Source organism: Amblyraja radiata, chromosome 5, assembly GCF_010909765.2.
Source record: "Amblyraja radiata isolate CabotCenter1 chromosome 5, sAmbRad1.1.pri, whole genome shotgun sequence".
Taxonomy (NCBI): domain Eukaryota; kingdom Metazoa; phylum Chordata; class Chondrichthyes; order Rajiformes; family Rajidae; genus Amblyraja; species Amblyraja radiata.
In genome coordinates this window covers 104,166,329-104,174,791 of record NC_045960.1, presented here as the reverse complement: position 1 = coordinate 104,174,791, position 8,463 = coordinate 104,166,329, and positions in this window count along the sequence as shown.

Below are 8,463 nucleotides of genomic sequence, written 5' to 3'. Positions count from 1 at the left end.
AAGTTGATGGTAGTTCAGGACCGTTCTCTGGCTGTGGTAGGATGGTTCGGTTGCCTGATAACAGCTGGGAAGAAACTGTCCCTGTGCCACAGTGCCATACTGACAATTATTTCTGCTCTGCTTACCTGGGTTTTACTGTTATGGGTTTTGCCACCATGTTACGATGCATTTAGTGCATTTGGGAAAGTTTTATCAACGAGAAACAACAAGAAGGAACCTTGAGTTCTCGTCTTTGGCACAAAACTGAATTTCTCTTGAATATCACAAATATAAATCTTAGCATAAAATGTAACTACCAGTGGAACTTAATCAGCACCACTGAAACAAAGCCATAATTATCATTATAAGATTTATTGATAGTGAGTACGGCAAGCTGAGATAGTGCTGTTGCCAGATGGTGCTGGCAGGAAAGCCAATTAACTCTTTCCCAGATGGGTTTGTGCAGCAAACTGTCTTCCAGATGCATATGATGAGGATTTTTCTCCTAACAAGGTGGATAATCTGTCCAGATGCATTGTGTCCAGGAAGGTTAACCAAATGTCTGTCTTACTATGAAAGCATAATTTCTCCTTCTGAAACTAGCTTCTAATTCAGTTTCCAGGGACTCCAAGCCTGGAAGGCAATGTATTTGAAATAGTAGCATTTGGGTAGCTTACAACCCAGTGGTATGAACAATAACTTCTCCACGTTTAATGGTATGGTACCTTATTTATGGTATGGTATGGTACTTTATTTTATTACAGTGAAGATAGATACAAAAAGCTGGAGTAACTCAGCGGGACAGGCAGCATCTCAGGAGAGAAGGAATGGGTGACGTTTCGGGTCGAGACCCTTCTTCAGACTGGTTAGGGATAAGGGAAAGGAGAGATATAGACGGTGATGTGGAGAGATAAAGAACACTGAATGAAAGATATGCAAAAAATAATGATGATAAAGGAGACACCCTACAACAGCAGGTCAGGCAGCGTCTCTGGAGAAAAAGGATGGGTGATGTTTCAGGTCGAGACCCTTCCTCAGACTATCCATCTTGTCTTTCTGGTAACTATCCAGTCTACTAACCTTTGTTGTGTAGCTGGTGTTTCTCTTCACAATGTGTATTCTTTCTCAAAAGCTGATTCACCCAAAATCCTTCTGCCGAAATATACATTTGCTGTTCCAGAAATGTCATAGAGTAGAATCATAGAGTTAGGCGCAGCAGTAGAGCTACTGCCTTATAGCATCAGAGACCCGGGTTCGATCCTGACTACGGGTGATGCCTGAGCGGAGTTTGTACGTTCTCCCTATGATTTGCGTGGGTTTTCTCCGGGATCTTCGGTTTCCTCCCACACTCCAAAGACGTACAGGTTTGTAGGTTAATTGGCTTGGTATAAATGTAAATTGTCCCTATAATGTTATTGTGTGGGCATCGCTGTTCGGTGGGGCCGAAGGGCCTGTTTCCGCGCTGTATCTCTAAAAACTAAAACTGGAACGCTCTCATAGATCATCGATTAATATGGGATGATTTTATTTTTGTCTTCTGTCCTCATAGATACATTGAGAGGAAGGGATGATATCCTTGCAAGAGGCAGGGTGGGAGGAAGTGTAGTCAAGGTAACTGTGGGAGTCGGAGAGTTGACAGTACTTCTTCTACTATACGGAGTTTGTACGTTCTCCCCGTGACCGCGTGGGTTTTCCTTGGGATCTCCGGTTTCCTCCCACACTCCAAAGACGTACAGGTTTGTAGGTTAATTGGCATCAGTAAAATTGTAAAAATTGTCCCGAGTGTGTAGGATAGTGTTAGTGTGCGCGGATCGCTGGTCGGAGTGGAAACAGGCACTTCGGCCCACCGAGTCCGCGCCGACCAGCGATCCCCGCACATTAACACTATTCTACACACACTAGGGACAATTTACAATTTTACCTTGCCAATTAACCTACCAACCTGCACGTCTTTGGAGCGTGGGAGAAAAACCGGAGCACCCGGAGAAAACCCACGCGGTCATGGGGAGAACATGCAAATTCCTTACAGACAGCAGCCGTAGTCAGGATCGAAACCGGATCTTAACATAGAAACATAAAATCATAGAAAATAGGTGCAGGAGGAGGCCATTCGGCCCTTCGAGCCAGCACCACCATTCATTGTGATTATGGCTGATCGTCCCCAATCAATAACCCGACCTGCCTTCTCGCCATATCCCTTGATTCCACTAACCCCTAGAACTCTATCTAACTCTCTCTTAAATCCATCCAGTGACTTGGCCTCCACTGCCCTCTGTGGCAGGGAATTCCACAAATTCACAACTCTCTGGGTGAAAATGTTTTTTCTCACCTCAGTCTTAAATGACCTCCCCTTTATTCTAAGACTGTGGCCCCTGGTTCTGGACTCGCCCAACATTGGGAACATTTTTCCTGCATCTAGCTTGTCCAGTCCTTTTATAATTTTATATGTTTTTATAAGATAACCCCTAATCCTTCTACACTCCAGTAAATACAAGCCTAGTCTTTTCAATCTTTCCTAATATGACAGTCCCGCCATCCCAGGGATCAATCTCGTGAACCTACGCTGCACTGCCTCAATGTTCTTCCTTAAATTAGGAGACCAAAACTGTACGCAATACTCCAGATGTGGTCTCACCAGAGCCCTATACAAGTGCAGAAGAATCTCTCTATATCTATATTGAAATCCTCTTGTTATGAAGGCCAACATTCCATTCGCTTTCTTCACTGCCTGCTGTACCTGCACGCCAACTTTCAGTGACCGGTGTACAAGGACATCCAGGTTTTGCTGTACCTCCCCCTTACCTAACCTAAGCCGCTGTAAGGCAGCAACTCTACCGCTGCACCACAGTTGTTGTTTCACGTCCACTTTTCCACCGGGTAGGATGGATTGCAAGCATTGCCATCTGAATGCCAACCCGTTTAATCTTAGGGGTATTGGCTACAAGAAAAGATACAGCCATTACATTTGCGGTGGAATCGAATCTAACGTTCAGAATTGCATCCAGCCGTTTTCTGTATTATACGAGACCATGTTGATATTTGTCACAAATTATTAGTACATAAAAGATTACTATAAAATTAAAGACTGCACAGTTCTATTTGTCTTTTCTCCTTAAAAGAATAGCTGGAGAAAATATATTACCATATGTCATAACTTTAACTGCTTATAGACACTAATATTCAAGTCATTAAATAATTGTAATAGGCTTCAATTTGATTTGCATCCCTTGGAAGAATAAAATGATTCATTCTCTGATAATGATCCAACAGTTTTTTTTTTTCTTTCGCAGAATTACATGTAAAATTCTCCCTCAATTACCCTGTGAAATATAATGTGGCATGAAAAAGGGAGTTGTGGTCTGCTTTACCAGCGAAAATCACGAGTGTTTGTGTGTCATATGCACCGGATGTGAACTGAAATTCGCTCTAACTCTCCCATCTGTATTTTGGTCTTAGATTTGCTTGTTATTCATGTCTTCCATCATGTAATTAGCTAACATCCTGTCTACACTTTAAACTCACACTCAAGAGATTCAAGAGAGTCAAGAATGTTAAATTGTCATCTGCACCGAGATTGGAACAATTAAAATTTGACTTGCTGTAACTTTACAGGCACGTTAGACAGCACAGAACTGTGGTCCATCAATAGGGCGGTTAAGGTGGAACCAGGATCTTGCTTTGACTCAAAGATAGACAGTTAATGCTGGAGTAACTCAGCGGGTCAGGCAGCATCTCTGGAGACTTCTCTGTTGATTGTCACCTTGTCGTGGGGGAGAAGCTTGTGTGGTCCTGAGATCCTGAGAGCGATGCCGTCTGAAGCTATGCTCCTGGTAGGGTCACACATGGCGGTAAGGTCGAGGGGGACAATAGACAATAGATAATAGATAATAGGTGCAGGAGCAGGCCATTTGTCCCTTCAAGCCAGCACCGCCATTCAATGTGATCATGGCTGTTCATCCCCAATCAGTATCCCGTTCCTGCCTTCTCCCCATATATTCTGATTCCGCTATCTTTAAAAGCTCTATCTAGCTCTCTCTTGAAAGTATCCACCGCCCTCTGAGGCAGAGAATTCCACAGACTCACAACTCTCTGTGTGAAAGAATGTCATTGTCCTATCAAGGACACATGACAATAAACTCACTTGAACTTGAACACATGAAAAGGTCCCTGACAAAGAGCAATCCAACCAAGACCTCAACGGTGGAACAGGCGGAGGATGATGTCTGACTTAAGTGGAGCGTCACAACGGCTGGGAAGGCGGATGAAGGCTGCAGCAGAAAAGGGTCTCCGGTCGTCTTGGACTCCATGCCACTGGATCCTGACCCAGATCTGTCAAGGACTGTGTGGTGGGTGTCTGTGCACCAGTCTCCCCACGTTAAACAAAGTCACGCACAGGCGTCCTCCAGGAGAGGACAGTCGTACTCGTTCCGAGTGACCACCGATGATAATCTCTGGAGAAAAGGAATGGGTGACGTTTCGGGTCGAGACCCTTCTTCAGACTGGGGGTCAGGGGACTGGAAGGCTGGAGGTATGAAAAAGTACAAATAATAAATCAATGAAAGTTTATGAAAAGAACAAATCAAAGCCAGCGACGATGATCAAGGAAACGTGGAGCCCACAATGGTCCATTGTTGGCTGTGAGAAAAGTGATAACGAGTGGATGTAGGCGGTGAACCTGTTTTTCCAGCTTTTTCTCCACAGCCTCACAAATTAATTATCTTCAATCATTCAACCAATTCTTTTTGATAGTTACAACTGAAACTGAGTGATTGGCTGATCGGTGGTCAGCGTAGACCTGATGGGCCAAACGGCCTATTACCACACTGCATCTTTCAATCAATCAGGTCATTTTGAAGTGCTCTTTGGAATACCTTTAAACTTTGGACTTTAGAGAACTAGGTCTGAAAAAGGACTTTCGGCAACCGAATCCGCACCGACCAGCGATCACCCCATACACTAGCACTATCCTACACACTAAGAACAATTTTTATAATTTTACCAAAGCCTATAAACCAACAATCCTGTACATCTCTCGAGTGTGGGAGGAATGCGGAGCCTGACACATTGAGCTACACCAGCTTTTTGTGCCTGTCTTCTGTATTGTTCTATGTATAGACAATAGACAATAAACAATAGACAATAGGTGCAGGAGTAGGCCATTTGGCCCTTCGAGCCAGCACCGCCATTCAATGTCATCATGGCTGATCATCCCCAATCAGTACCCCGTTCCTGCCTTCTCCCCATATCCCCTGACTCCGCTATTTTTAAGAGCCCTATCTAGCTCTCTCTTGAAAGCATCCAGAGAACCGGCCTCCACCGCCCTCTGAGGCAGAGAATTCCACAGACATGTTCCATGTTCTGTTGGTGGAATATAACTGGAATCACCCACAGACAAGTAATCACCAACTTGACGGCAGCTCTGACTTCCCCTCTTCGTCATTGGAACCCCTTGGATGCCTTCAACATCTCGAAGCCGCGGGCTGTGGAGCTTCTAGCCGCGGGCACGGCGGGGACTTACTTACTCACCTTCCGGAGCGGGATCCCTCGCCGGGGATCCCTGGAGAAGAGCTCCGACCGCTGGCCTGAGGCCTAGGTCATCCTGAAGCCGCGGCCTCCGGTAGGGAAGCACCGATTCGGGATTACCTTCCAGACGAGAGGGCCTGTACATTTGGCTGCCCGCAGCGGCGACTGCGGAGGTTATGGCCCCGACCACGGGGGAAAATGGAGGAGGACTGACTGTACTTTGTGCCTTCCACCACAGTGATGAATGCTGTGGTGGATGTTTGTGTTAAATTGTTATTGTGTATTGTGTGTTCTTTTTTATTGTACCGCTGCTGGCAAATTCATTTCACTGCACTTTATTGTGTATGTGAGGAATAAATCTGATTGATTGATTGATGGACCATCTTTAATCGGACTTTACTGGACTTTATCTTGCACTGAACGTTATTCCCTTTATCCTGTATCTGTGCACTGTGGGCGGTTGATTATTATCATGTATCGTCTTTTGGTACAGCATGCAACAAAAACTTTTCACTGTACCTCGGCTCACGTGACAATAAACTAAACTCAACTAAACTAAACTGTATTGCTCTTGAGTTAGAACTGCATATTAATGAGGAGCAGGACGGCAACCTTTCTGTTAAATCGTGCAATGGAGCAAGTTGTGAAGATGTTATAGAAACATAGTAAATAGGTGCAGGAGTAAGCCATTCGGCCCTATGTACCAGCACCGCCATTCAATATGATCATGGCTGATCATTCAAAATCAGTACCCTATTCCTGCTTTCTCCCCATATCCCTTGATTCCGTTAGCCCTAAGAGCTAAATCTAACTCTCTCGTGAAAACATCCAGTGAATTGGCCTCCACTGCCTTCTGTAGCAGAGAATTCCACAGATTCATAACTCTCTGGTGAAAAAGTTTTTCCTCATCTCAGTCTTAAATGGCCCACCCCTCATTCTTAAACTGTGACACCTGGTTCTGGACTCCCCCAACATGGGGAACATTTTTCCTGCATCTAGCCTGTCCAATCCCTTAAGAATTCTATATGTTTCCATAAGATCTCCTCTCATTCTTCTAAATTCCAGTGAATATAAGGAATTCACTCGATCCATTCGATCCATTCAATCCAGTCGATCCATTCTTTCATCATATGTCAGTCCTGCCATCCCGGGAAATAACCTGGTGAACCTCCACTGCATTCCCTTAATAGCAAGAATGGCTTTCCATAAATTAGGAGATCAAAAGAGCACACAATGCTCCAGGTACTGTGGAGTTTGAGACAAGATAAGAGACAAGAGACATATATTGTTACATGTACCAATTGGTACAGTGAAATGTGTGGTCACCATACGTCCATACGAATGAAATAGAGCACAGAACACGATGGTCTTTAACACAGACATCCCCACACAGCGGAATCAAAGTTTCCCACTGTGAGGGAAGGCACCAAAGTTCAGCCTGAAGAGACTTTGCACCAACATCTTAACAGAAGGAGCTGATGAGAAAGTTGATTCAATAATTTAAATTTGACCAATTCCCTGGTCTCATGTAAGGTTGATTGATTGGATAATTGATTGAAAGATACAGCATGGAAACAGGCCCTCTGTTCCGACCGATTTTACGCTGACTATCGATCACCTGTTTACACTAGTTCTATGTTATCCCACTTATCAGATGGTAATGGATCCTTCTTTAGGAAGAGCACTGTGTAGGGGGCGGCACGGTGGCGCAGCGGTAGAGTTGCTGCCTCTGCCCCTGTCCCACTTAGGTAACCTGAACGGAAACCTCTGGAGACTTTGCGCCCCACCCAAGGTTTCCGTGCAGTTCCCGGAGGTTGCAGGTGGTTGCAGGTAGTGGAAGCAGGTAGGGAGACTGACAAAAACCTCCGGGAACCGCACGGAAACCTTGGGTGGGGCGCAAAGTCTCCAGAGGTTTCCGTTCAGGTTTCCTAAGTGGGACAGGGGCATTACAGCGCTTGCAGCGTTGGAGACCCAGGTTCGATCCCGACTATGCATGCTGTCTGTATGGAGTTTGTACGTTCTCCCCATGACCGCGTGGGTTTACTCCAAGATCTTCAGTTTCCTCCCGTACTCCAAAGACGTACAGGTATGTCGGTTAATTGGCTTGGTGTATGTGTAAATTGTCCCTAGTGTGTTAGATAGTGTTAATATACGGGGATCGCTGGTCGGTGGGCTGAAGAGGCTGTTTCTGCGCTGTATCTCAAAAAATAAAAGCACGCAAAGAGTTGCCACTCTCCGATGCCATCTTGCATCTAATTGTCCCCATGTGGTTGCAGAATGTGATGGACATTTCACCCTCCGCCAGAGTTCTGCCTCCTCCATTATTGAAGGGATCTACAGAAAGCTCTGCTCTGGAAGGCAGCTGCTGTCATCAAAGCCCAACATCCCACTGGCCAAGGCTCTCCTCTCGCTGCCACCATTGGGAAGAAGGCACTGGAGCCAGAGAACCAGGTTCATGGCCAGCTTCTTTCCATCGCCCTGAACCGCCCTTGCTTCCTTACAGTGCCAGAGTCCCGGGGTTCAATCCTGACCACGGGTTCTATCTGTGTGACGTTCTCCCCGCGACCACATGGGTATTCACCGGGTGCTCCAGTTTCTTCAGGTTTGTAGGTTAATTTAGCTTCAGTAAATTGTAAAATTTCCCTTACGTGTAGGATAGTGTTAGTGTGCGGGGATCGTTGGTTGGCGTGGACTCGGTGGGCCGAAGGGGTCTATTTCCGCGCTGTATCTCTACACTAAACCACAACAGTAAGTACTTTAACCAAATAACAACCATATAACAATTACAGCACGGAAACAGGCATCTCGGCCCTACAAGTCCGTGCCGAACAATTTTTTTCCCCTTAGTCCCACCTGCCTGCACTCATACCATAACCCTCCATTCCCTTCTCATCCATATGCCTATCCAATTTATTCTTAAATGATACCAACGAACCTGCCGCCACCACTTCCACTGGAAGC